Genomic DNA, 11202 nt, shown 5'->3' on the forward strand with positions numbered 1-11202 from the left:
TCGATATCTCAAAAGGCGTCCACCTATAGAACTAAGGCCCACTCCCTTTTAAAACAACTCATTAATACCTTTCATTTGATATCCATATCGTACAAACAAATTCTAGAGTCCCCCTGGTCCACCTCTATGTCGATATCTCAAAAGGCGTCCACCTATAGAACTAAGGCCCACTCCCTTTTAAAATACCCATTAACACCTTTCGTTTGATACCCCTATCGTACAAACAAATTCTAGAGTCCCCCTGGTCCACCTTTATGTCGATATCTCGAAAAGGCGTCCACCTATAGAACTAAGGCCCACGCCCTTTTAAAAAAACCCATTAACACCTTTCATTTGATACCCATATCGTACAAACAAATTCTAGAGTCGCCCTGGTCCAACTGTAAGGCGATATCTCGAAAAGGCGTCCACCTATAGAACTAAGGCCCACGCACTTTTAAAAACACTCATTAACACCTTTCATTTGATACCCATATCGTACAAACAAATTCTAGATTCACCCCTGGTCCACCTTTATGGCGATATCTCAAAAAGGCATCCACCCATAGAACTAAGGCCCACTCCCTTTTTAAATACTCATACTTTATGGCTATATCTTTAAAAGGCGTCGACCTATAGAACTAAGGCACACGCCCTTTTAAAAAAACTCATTAACACTTTTCATTTGATACCTATATCGTACAAACAAATTCTAGAGTCCCCCTGGTCCACCTTTATGTCGATATCTCAAAAGGAGTCCACCTATAGAACTAAGGCCCACTCCCTTTTAAAACAACTCATTAACACCTTTCATTTGATATCCATATCGTACAAACAAATTCTAGAGTCCCCCTGGTCCACCTTTATGTCGATATCTCAAAAGGCGTCCACCTATAGAACTAAGGCCCACTCCCTTTTAAAATACTCATTAACACCTTTCATTTGATACCCGTATCGTACAAACAAATTCTAGAGTCCCCCTGGTCCACCTTTATGTCGATATCTCAAAAGGCATCCACCTATAGAACTAAGGCCCACTCCCTTTTAAAATACCCATTAACACCTTTCGTTTGATACCCCTATCGTACAAACAAATTCTAGAGTCCCCCTGGTCCACCTTTATGTCGATATCTCGAAAAGGCGTCCACCTATAGAACTAAGGCCCACGCCCTTTTAAAAAAACCCATTAACACCTTTCATTTGATACCCATATCGTACAAACAAATTCTAGAGTCGCCCTGGTCCAACTGTAAGGCGATATCTCGAAAAGGCGTCCACCTATAGAACTAAGGCCCACGCACTTTTAAAAACACTCATTAACACCTTTCATTTGATACCCATATCGTACAAACAAATTCTAGATTCACCCCTGGTCCACCTTTATGGCGATATCTCAAAAAGGCATCCACCCATAGAACTAAGGCCCACTCCCTTTTAAAATACTCATACTTTATGGCTATATCTTTAAAAGGCGTCGACCTATAGAACTAAGGCACACGCCCTTTTAAAAAAACTCATTAACACTTTTCATTTGATACCTATATCGTACAAACAAATTCTAGAGTCCCCCTGGTCCACCTTTATGTCGATATCTCAAAAGGAGTCCACCTATAGAACTAAGGCCCACTCCCTTTTAAAACAACTCATTAACACCTTTCATTTGATATCCATATCGTACAAACAAATTCTAGAGTCCCCCTGGTCCACCTTTATGTCGATATCTCAAAAGGCGTCCACCTATAGAACTAAGGCCCACTCCCTTTTAAAATACTCATTAACACCTTTCATTTGATACCCGTATCGTACAAACAAATTCTAGAGTCCCCCTGGTCCACCTTTATGTCGATATCTCAAAAGGCATCCACCTATAGAACTAATGCCCACTCCCTTTTAAAATACTCATTAACACCTTTCATTTGATACCCATATCGTACAAACAAATTCTAGAGTCCCCCTGGTCCACCTCTATGTCGATATCTCAAAAGGCGTCCACCTATAGAACTAAGGCCCACTCCCTTTTAAAATACTCTTTAACACCTTTCATTTGATACCCATATCGTAAAAACAAATTCTAGAGTCAGCCCTTTATAGCTATATCTCGAAAAGGCGTCCCCCTATAGAACTAAGGCCCACGCCCTTTTAAAAAAACTCATTAACACCTTTCATTTGATACCCATATCGTACAAACAAATTCTAGAGCCCCCTGATCCACATTTTTGACGCTATCTCGAAAAGGCGTCAACCCATAGAACTAAGACCCACTCCCTTTTAAACCAACTCATTAACACCTTTCATTTGATATCCATATCGTAAAAACAAATTCTAGAGACCCCCTGCTCCACCTTTATGTCGATATCTCGAAAAGGCGTCCACCTATAGAACTAAGGCCCACTCCCTTTTAAAATACTCATTAACACCTTTCATTTGATACCCATATCGTAAAAACAAATTCTAGAGTCAGCCCTGGTCCACCTTTATGGCTATATCTCGAAAAGGCGTCCCCCTATAGAACTAAGGCCCACGTCCTTTTAAAAAAACTCATTAACACCTTTCATTTGATACCCATATCGTACAAACAAATTCTAGAGCCCCCTGCTCCACCTTTTTGACGCTACCTCGAAGAGGCGTCCACCTATAGAACTAAGACCAACTCCCTTTTAAAACAACTCATTAACACCTTTCATTTGATACCCGTATCGTACAAACAAATTCTAGTCCCCCTGGTCCACCTTTATGTCGATATCTGGAAAAGGCATCCACCTATAGAACTAAGGCCCACTCCCTTTTAAAATACTCATTAACACCTTTCATTTGCTACCCATATCGTAAAAACAAATTCTAGAGTCCCCCTGGTCCACCTTTATGTCGATATCACGAAAAGGCGTCCACCTATAGAACTAAGGCCCACTCCCTTTTAAAATACTCATTAACACTTTTCATTTGATACCCATATCGTACAAACAAATTCTAGAGTCCCCCTGGTCCACCTTTATGTCGATATCTCGAAAAGGCGTGCACATATAGAACTAAGGCCCACTCCCTTTTAAAATACCCATTAACACCTTTCGTTTGATACCCATATCGTACAAACAAATTCTAGAGTCACCCCTGGTCTACCTTTATGTCGATATCTCGAAAAGGCATCCACCTATAGAACTAAGGCCCACTCCCTTTTAAAATACCCATTAACACCTTTCGTTTGATACCCCTATCGTACAAACAAATTCTAGAGTCCCCCTGGTCCACCTTTATGTCGATATCTCGAAAAGGCGTCCACCTATAGAACTAACGCCCACGCCCTTTTAAAAAAACCCATTAACACCTTTCATTTGATACCCATATCGTACAAACAAATTCTAGAGTCGCCCTGATCCAACTGTAAGGCGATATCTCGAAAAGGCGTCCACCTATAGAACTAAGGCCCACGCACTTTTAAAAACACTCATTAACACCTTTCATTTGATACCCATATCGTACAAACAAATTCTAGAGTCCCCCTGGTCCACCTTTATGTCGATATCTCAAAAGGCGTCCACCTATAGAACTAAGGCCCACTCCCTTTTAAAATACTCATTAACACCTTTCATTTGATACCCATATCGTACAAACAAATTCTAGAGTCGCCCTGGTCCAACTGTAAGGCGATATCTCGAAAAGGCGTCCACCTATAGAACTAAGGCCCACGCACTTTTAAAAACACTCATTAACACCTTTCATTTGATACCCATATCGTACAAACAAATTCTAGAGTCCCCCTGGTCCACCTTTATGTCGATATCTCAAAAGGCGTCCACCTATAGAACTAAGGCCCACTCCCTTTAAAAAAACTCATTAACACCTTTCATTTGATACCCATATCGTACAAACAAATTCTAGAGTCCCCCTGGTCCACCTTTATGTCGATATCACAAAAGGCGTCCACCTATAGAACTAAGGCCCACTCCCTTTTAAAATACTCATTAACACCTTTCATTTGATACCCATATCGTAAAAACAAATTCTAGAGTCAGCCCTTTTTTTTTTTTTTTTTTTTTTTTTTTTTTAATGGACGTTGTGGCAGCGCGCTGCCCTCAAGTGGCCCAATGAAACCAGGCTAATCCTGTTCACGCGATCGATTTAAATATATAATAACTTTTTTTTTTTTTTTTTTTTTTTGCCGAGTCTTTGATGGGCAGCGGTTTGTCAAGCGTCACGATCTGAGACTACTCAGCTACAGAAGAAATTTCATCAGCCAAGCGTAATACTTAAAGAGAACAGAAGCAAACGTATTATACATTAATTTAGAGAGGTGAGAACAATCTTTTTTATAGAAAAAAGGGAGTCCGAGCTATCAAATGTGTTTGAGTGAGAGTTATAATCTTGGCATAAACGCCGAAAAGGTTCATTTTGTTCGAAATTCGTTCTACATTGTTTCAGCAGAAGAGGTTTGAAGTGTCTCGATGTCCGAGAGGGAACGCAAAAGTTCACTTCATTCAGAAGGAATGAGCTCGAAATTGATCCATTTAAAATTTTTGTCATAAATATCACACCAAGCATTTCCCTTCGACTAGCAAGAGTTGGAAGATTGATAAGCTTTAATCGATTAGTATAAGGTGGAAGATTAGTTAAAGAGTCCCATTGGAAATTTCTTAAGGCAAATAGTAAAAATTGTTTTTGTATTGATTCGAGACTGTCTGCATGGACTTGATAACGCGGATTCCAAATTATCGAGCCGTATTCTAATATTGGCCTAACTAATGTTGTAAAAAGTGCTTTAGTTATGTAAGGGTCGTTAAATTCTTTTGACCACCGTTTAACAAATGCAAAAACACCTTTGCCTTTATTCACTGTAGCATTAATATGAAGATTGAAACTAAGTTTGGAATCCATCATGACTCCCAAGTCAATAAAATTATTTACAGTTTCTAGATTATAGTTGTTAATTGTATATGAAGCTGGTGGCGAAACTCTCCGAGAAAAACACATGAATTTACATTTTTTGAGATTGAGCGGCATATAATTTACATTGCACCAGGTAACCAAGTGATTTAAATCCATTTGAAGCAAGGAATGTTCCTCAACCGAGGCACATGATTTGAAAAGTTTTACATCGTCTGCGTACATCAAGATTTTTGAGTATTTAATTGTACCAGATATATCGTTTATGAACAACAAGAACAGAATCGGACCAAGATGGCTGCCCTGAGGAACACCAGAAGAAACATTGATGACCCCAGAAAGTGTATTTTTAAAGATTACTTTTTGCGTACGATAACCAAGATACGAAGAAATCCAACATATAAGACGGGGTTGAAAACCGAGTTGACTGAGCTTATGAATAAGTAATGGGTGTGATACTTTGTCGAAAGCTTTACTGAAATCGGTGTAAATTACATCAGTGTGAAGGCCTTTTCTAAATCCATTAGAAACGTGGGTGGTAAATTCTAGTAAATTGGTGATAGGTGATTTGCCCTTACAGAACCCATGCTGCGAGCTTGCAATTATGGGGGAAATAGGGAATGTTAGGTGGTGGGTAACAATAGCCTCAAATAACTTTGGGATAGCGGATAACTTTGCTATGCCCCGGTAGTTTTCTATTGAAGACCTGCTTCCATTTTTATGAAGCGGAATAAGAAAAGATTCCTTCCATATTGTTGGGAAAACGCCATAAATTAAAGATAAATTAAATAAATCTGTTAGCGGCTGATAGATGTTTGCGGCACATTTTTTAAGAAAGTGTGTCGGGATCCTGTCGGGGCCGTATGAATATGATACTTTTAAAGTTTTTAAATAAGATAATACATCTTCTGAAGATATAAATGGAGCTCTGATTGAATAACATGAATCAATATGGTATGGGTATTCATTAGGTGAAACGTTGGTCTCAATAGAGTAATTTGATTTGAAAAATTCCGCAAAGAAGTCGGCGATCTCTTGATCATCGCTGGAAATATTATCTTGGAATTTCATGGATGATGGAAACCCTTTCACCCTGCGTTTAGAGTTTACGAATCCGTAAAATGCCTTCGGGTTGCAAGTTATATTTCTTTTCATTTTACAAAGATAAGCTTTGTAACACTTTTTGTTCAATTGAAAATACTTGCAGCGTAGAATCGAGTACTGTAAGTAATGGTTATGTAAACCCGTCTTTTTGAACAACTTGAAAGATCGAGACTTTTTATTCTTTAAAATTTTCAGCTCTTTAGTGAACCATACTTGGCTTGTATCGGAATGTACACAAATCCGCTTAGGTACGTATTTTTCAAAAAGACAGTAAATGGTATTGTAAAAGTGAGAAACGCTTTGCTCCACATCAGCATTAAATGTTGGCCACACTATTCGAGATAGATCACGATTTAATTTTTTAAAATTGGCCTTCGCAAAGTCGAAGCGATAACTGGAGTCGTATCGTTTATTTCCGCTGTTACAAGCATAATTTACAACTTCGTAAACTATTTTGAGGGAAGGGTGGTAAGCATCTTCAGGTTCAATAATGGGTTCGCATCGACTAATGGAATATTTAGATTCATCATCCACAAAGGCTAAATCCAACACTCTTCCGAATTTATTCGATTGGATGTTGATTTGTTGAAGGCACAGCTCAGACATTCCGTCTAGAAATTCATTGTTGGAAGACTTTGACGAAACTGGTACGATATTAAAGTCAGAGATGCACCATGATATGTGTGGCATATTGAAGTCACCCAAGACAATAATGGAATCGGAAGGCTTTAGCATCGAATTAACAGTTCTTAGCAAGGAAATGTGATTCATATAAACGGACAGTTCAGAAGATGGCGGGATATAACAGATGGCCAAATAAATGTGGATATTTGCTAGTTGTGTGCGTATGCACAAGAACTCAGTTGTATCGGTGGCGGTTACGCAAATCTCTTCAGATGGTATTGAAGAGTGTACAGCAAGCAGAACCCCACCTCCAACCCTGTTCAGGCGGTCATTTCGATATATCTGGTAGTCATTACAGAGGATCTCTGAGTTAAAAACATGAGGTTTCAGCCAGGTTTCGGTTAAAGCAATTATATCGTAGCTTGAGTTAAATGATTTTAAAAACAGTTCTGTTAACTTGGTGTTTAAGCCTCTAACATTTTGGTAAAGTATATCTAAAGCAGATTTTTCGTTCAGTTTTTTGACTCAGTGTTATTAACAGGGATCTTTGCCAAGTTTGGAACACTCTTATTCCGCCTATATTCAAATTCCCGCACAAGTGCCCCAGAGGGCCAAAAATCGTTACTCAAGATAGTGTCAAAATGGTCAATAGGTACATCTAATCTAAAGGAAGATACGTTTCTTTCATAACCAAAATTAAATTTCCGAATTGTTACGTCATGGGTTTTCCTTTTTGAGAAGATATACGATGGCTATATCTCGAAAAGGCGTCCCCCTATAGAACTAAGGCCCACGCCCTTTTAAAAAAACTCATTAACACCTTTCACTTGATACCCATATCGTACAAACAAATTCTAGAGCCCCCTGGTCCACATTTTTGACGCTATCTCGAAAAGGCGTCAACCCATAGAACTAAGACACACTCCCTTTTAAACCAACTCATTAACACCTTTCATTTGATATCCATATCGTAAAAACAAATTCTAGAGACCCCCTGCTCCACCTTTATGTCGATATCTCGAAAAGGCGTCCACCTATAGAACTAAGGCCCACTCCCTTTTAAAATACTCATTAACACCTTTCATTTGATACCCATATCGTAAAAACAAATTCTAGAGTCAGCCCTGGTCCATCTTTATGGCTATATCTCGAAAAGGCGTCCCCCTATAGAACTAAGGCCCACGTCCTTTTAAAAAAACTCATTAACACCTGTCATTTGATACCCATATCGTACAAACAAATTCTAGAGCCCCCTGCTCCACCTTTTTGACGCTATCTCGAAAAGGCGTCCACCTATAGAACTAAGACCAACTCCCTTTTAAAACAACTCATTAACACCTTTCATTTGATACCCGTATCGTACAAACAAATTCTAGTCCCCCTGGTCCAGCTTTATGTCGATATCTGGAAAAGGCATCCACCTATAGAACTAAGGCCCACTCCCTTTTAAAATACTCATTAACACCTTTCATTTGCTACCCATATCGTAAAAACAAATTCTAGAGTCAGCCCTGGTCCACCTTTATGGCTACATCTCCAAGAGGCTGTCCACCTATAGAACTAAGGCCCACGCACTTTTAAAAAACTCATTAATACCTTTCATTTGATGCCCATATCGTACAAACAAATTCTAGAGTCCCCCTGGTCCACCTTTATGTCGATATCTGGAAAAGGCGTCCACCTATAGAACTAAGGCCCACTCCCTTTTAAAATACTCATTAACACCTTTCATTTGCTACCCATATCGTAAAAACAAATTCTAGAGTCAGCCCTGGTCCACCTTTATGGCTATATCTCCAAGAGGCTGTCCACCTATAGAACTAAGGCCCACGCACTTTTAAAAAACTCATTAATACCTTTCGTTTGATGCCCATATCGTACAAACAAATTCTAGAGTCCCCCTGGTCCACCTTTATGTCGATATCTGGAAAAGGCGTCCACCTATAGAACTAAGGCCCACTCCCTTTTAAAATACTCATTAACACCTTTCATTTGCTACCCATATCGTAAAAACAAATTCTAGAGTCAGCCGTGGTCCACCTTTATGGCTATATCCCCAAGAGGCTGTCCACCTATGGAACTAAGGCCCACGCACTTTTAAAAAACTCATTAATACCTTTCATTTGACGCCCATATTGTACAAACAAATTCTAGAGTCCCCCTGGTCCACCTTGATGTCGATATCTCGAAAAGGCGTCCACCTATAGAACTAAGGCCCACTCCCTTTTAAAATACTCATTAACACTTTTCATTTGATACCCATATCGTACAAACAAATTCTAGAGTCCCCCTGGTCCACCTTTATGTCGATATCTCGAAAAGGCGTGCACCTATAGAACTAAGGCCCACTCCCTTTTAAAATACCCATTAACACCTTTCGTTTGATACCCATATCGTACAAAAAAATTCTAGAGTCACCCCTGGTCCACCTTCATGTCGATATCTCGAAAAGGCATCCACCTATAGAACTAAGGCCCACTCCCTTTTAAAATACCCATTAACACCTTTCGTTTGATACCCATATCGTAGAAACAAATTCTAGAGTCCCCCTGGTCCACCTTTATGTCGATATCTCGAAAAGGCGTCCACCTATAGAACTAAGGCCCACGCCCTTTTAAAAAAAACCATTAACACCATTCATTTGATACCCATATCGTACAAACAAATTCTAGAGTCGCCCTGGTCCAACTGTATGGCGATATCTCGAAAAGGCGTCCACCTATAGAACTAAGGCCCACGCACTTTTAAAAACACTCATTAACACCTTTCATTTGACACCCATATCGTGCAAACAAATTCTAGAGTCCCCCTGGTCCACCTTTATGTCGATATCTCGAAAAAGCGTCCACCTATAGAACTAAGGCCCACTCCCTTTTAAAATACTCATTAACACTTTTCATTTGATACCCATATCGTACAAACAAATTCTAGAGTCCCCCTGGTCCACCTTTATGTCGATATCTCGAAAAGGCGTGCACCTATAGAACTAAGGCCCACTCCCTTTTAAAATACCCATTAACACCTTTCGTTTGATACTCATATCGTACAAACAAATTCTAGAGTCACCCCTGGTCTACCTTTATGTCGATATCTCGAAAAGGCATCCACCTATAGAACTAAGGCCCACTCTCTTTTAAAATACCCATTAACACCTTTCGTTTGATACCCATATCGTACAAACAAATTCTAGAGTCCCCCTGGTCCACCTTTATGTCGATATCTCGAAAAGGCGTCCACCTATAGAACTAAGGCCCACGCCCTTTTAAAAAAAACCATTAACACCTTTCATTTGATACCCATATCGTACAAACAAATTCTAGAGTCCCCCTGGTCCACCTTTATGTCGATATCTCAAAAGGCGTCCACCTATGGAACTAAGGCCCACTCCCTTTTAAAACAACTCATTAACACCTTTCATTTGATATCCATATCGTACAAACAAATTCTAGAGTCCCCCTGGTCCACCTTTATGTCGATATCTCAAAAGGCGTCCACCTATAGAACTAAGGCCCACTCATTTTTAAAATACTCATTAACACCTTTCATTTGATACCCATATCGTACAAACAAATTCTAGAGTCCCCCTGGTCCACCTTTATGTCGATATCTCAAAAGGCGTCCACCTATAGAACTAAGGCCCACTCCCTTTTAAAATACTCATTAACACCTTTCATTTGATACCCATATCGTACAAACAAATTCTAGAGTCCCCCTGGTCCACCTCTATGTCGATATCTCAAAAGGCGTCCGCCTATAGAACTAAGGCCCACTCCCTTTTAAAATACTCATTAGCACCTTTCATTTGATACCCATATCGTAAAAACAAATTCTAGAGTCAGCCCTTTATGGCTATATCTCGAAAAGGCGTCCCCCTATAGAACTAAGGCCCATGCCCTTTTAAAAAAACTCATTAACACCTTTCACTTGATACCCATATCGTACAAACAAATTCTAGAGCCCCCTGGTCCACATTTTTGACGCTATCTCGAAAAGGCGTCAACCCATAGAACTAAGACCCACTCCCTTTTAAACCAACTCATTAACACCTTTCATTTGATATCCATATCGTAAAAACAAATTCTAGAGACCCCCTGCTCCACCTTTATGTCGATATCTCGAAAAGGCGTCCACCTATAGAACTAAGGCCCACTCCCTTTTAAAATACTCATTAACACCTTTCATTTGATACACATATCGTAAAAACAAATTCTAGAGTCAGCCCTGATCCACCTTTATGGCTATATCTCGAAAAGGCGTCCCCCTATAGAACTAAGGCCCACGTCCTTTTAAAAAAACTCATTAACACCTTTCATTTGATACCCATATCGTACAAACAAATTCTAGAGCCCCCTGCTCCACCTTTTTGACGCTATCTCGAAAAGGCGTCCACCTATAGAACTAAGACCAACTCCCTTTTAAAACAACCCATTAACACCTTTCATTTGATACCCGTATCGTACAAACAAATTCTAGTCCCCCTGGTCCACCTTTATGTCGATATCTGGAAAAAGCGTCCACCTATAGAACTAAGGCCCACTCCCTTTTAAACTACTCATTAACACCTTTCATTTGCTACCCATATCGTAAAAACAAATTCTAGAGTCAGCCCTGGTCCAC

Source organism: Eurosta solidaginis, chromosome 1, assembly GCF_040869045.1.
Source record: "Eurosta solidaginis isolate ZX-2024a chromosome 1, ASM4086904v1, whole genome shotgun sequence".
In the NCBI taxonomy this organism is placed as follows: Eukaryota; Metazoa; Arthropoda; class Insecta; order Diptera; family Tephritidae; genus Eurosta; species Eurosta solidaginis.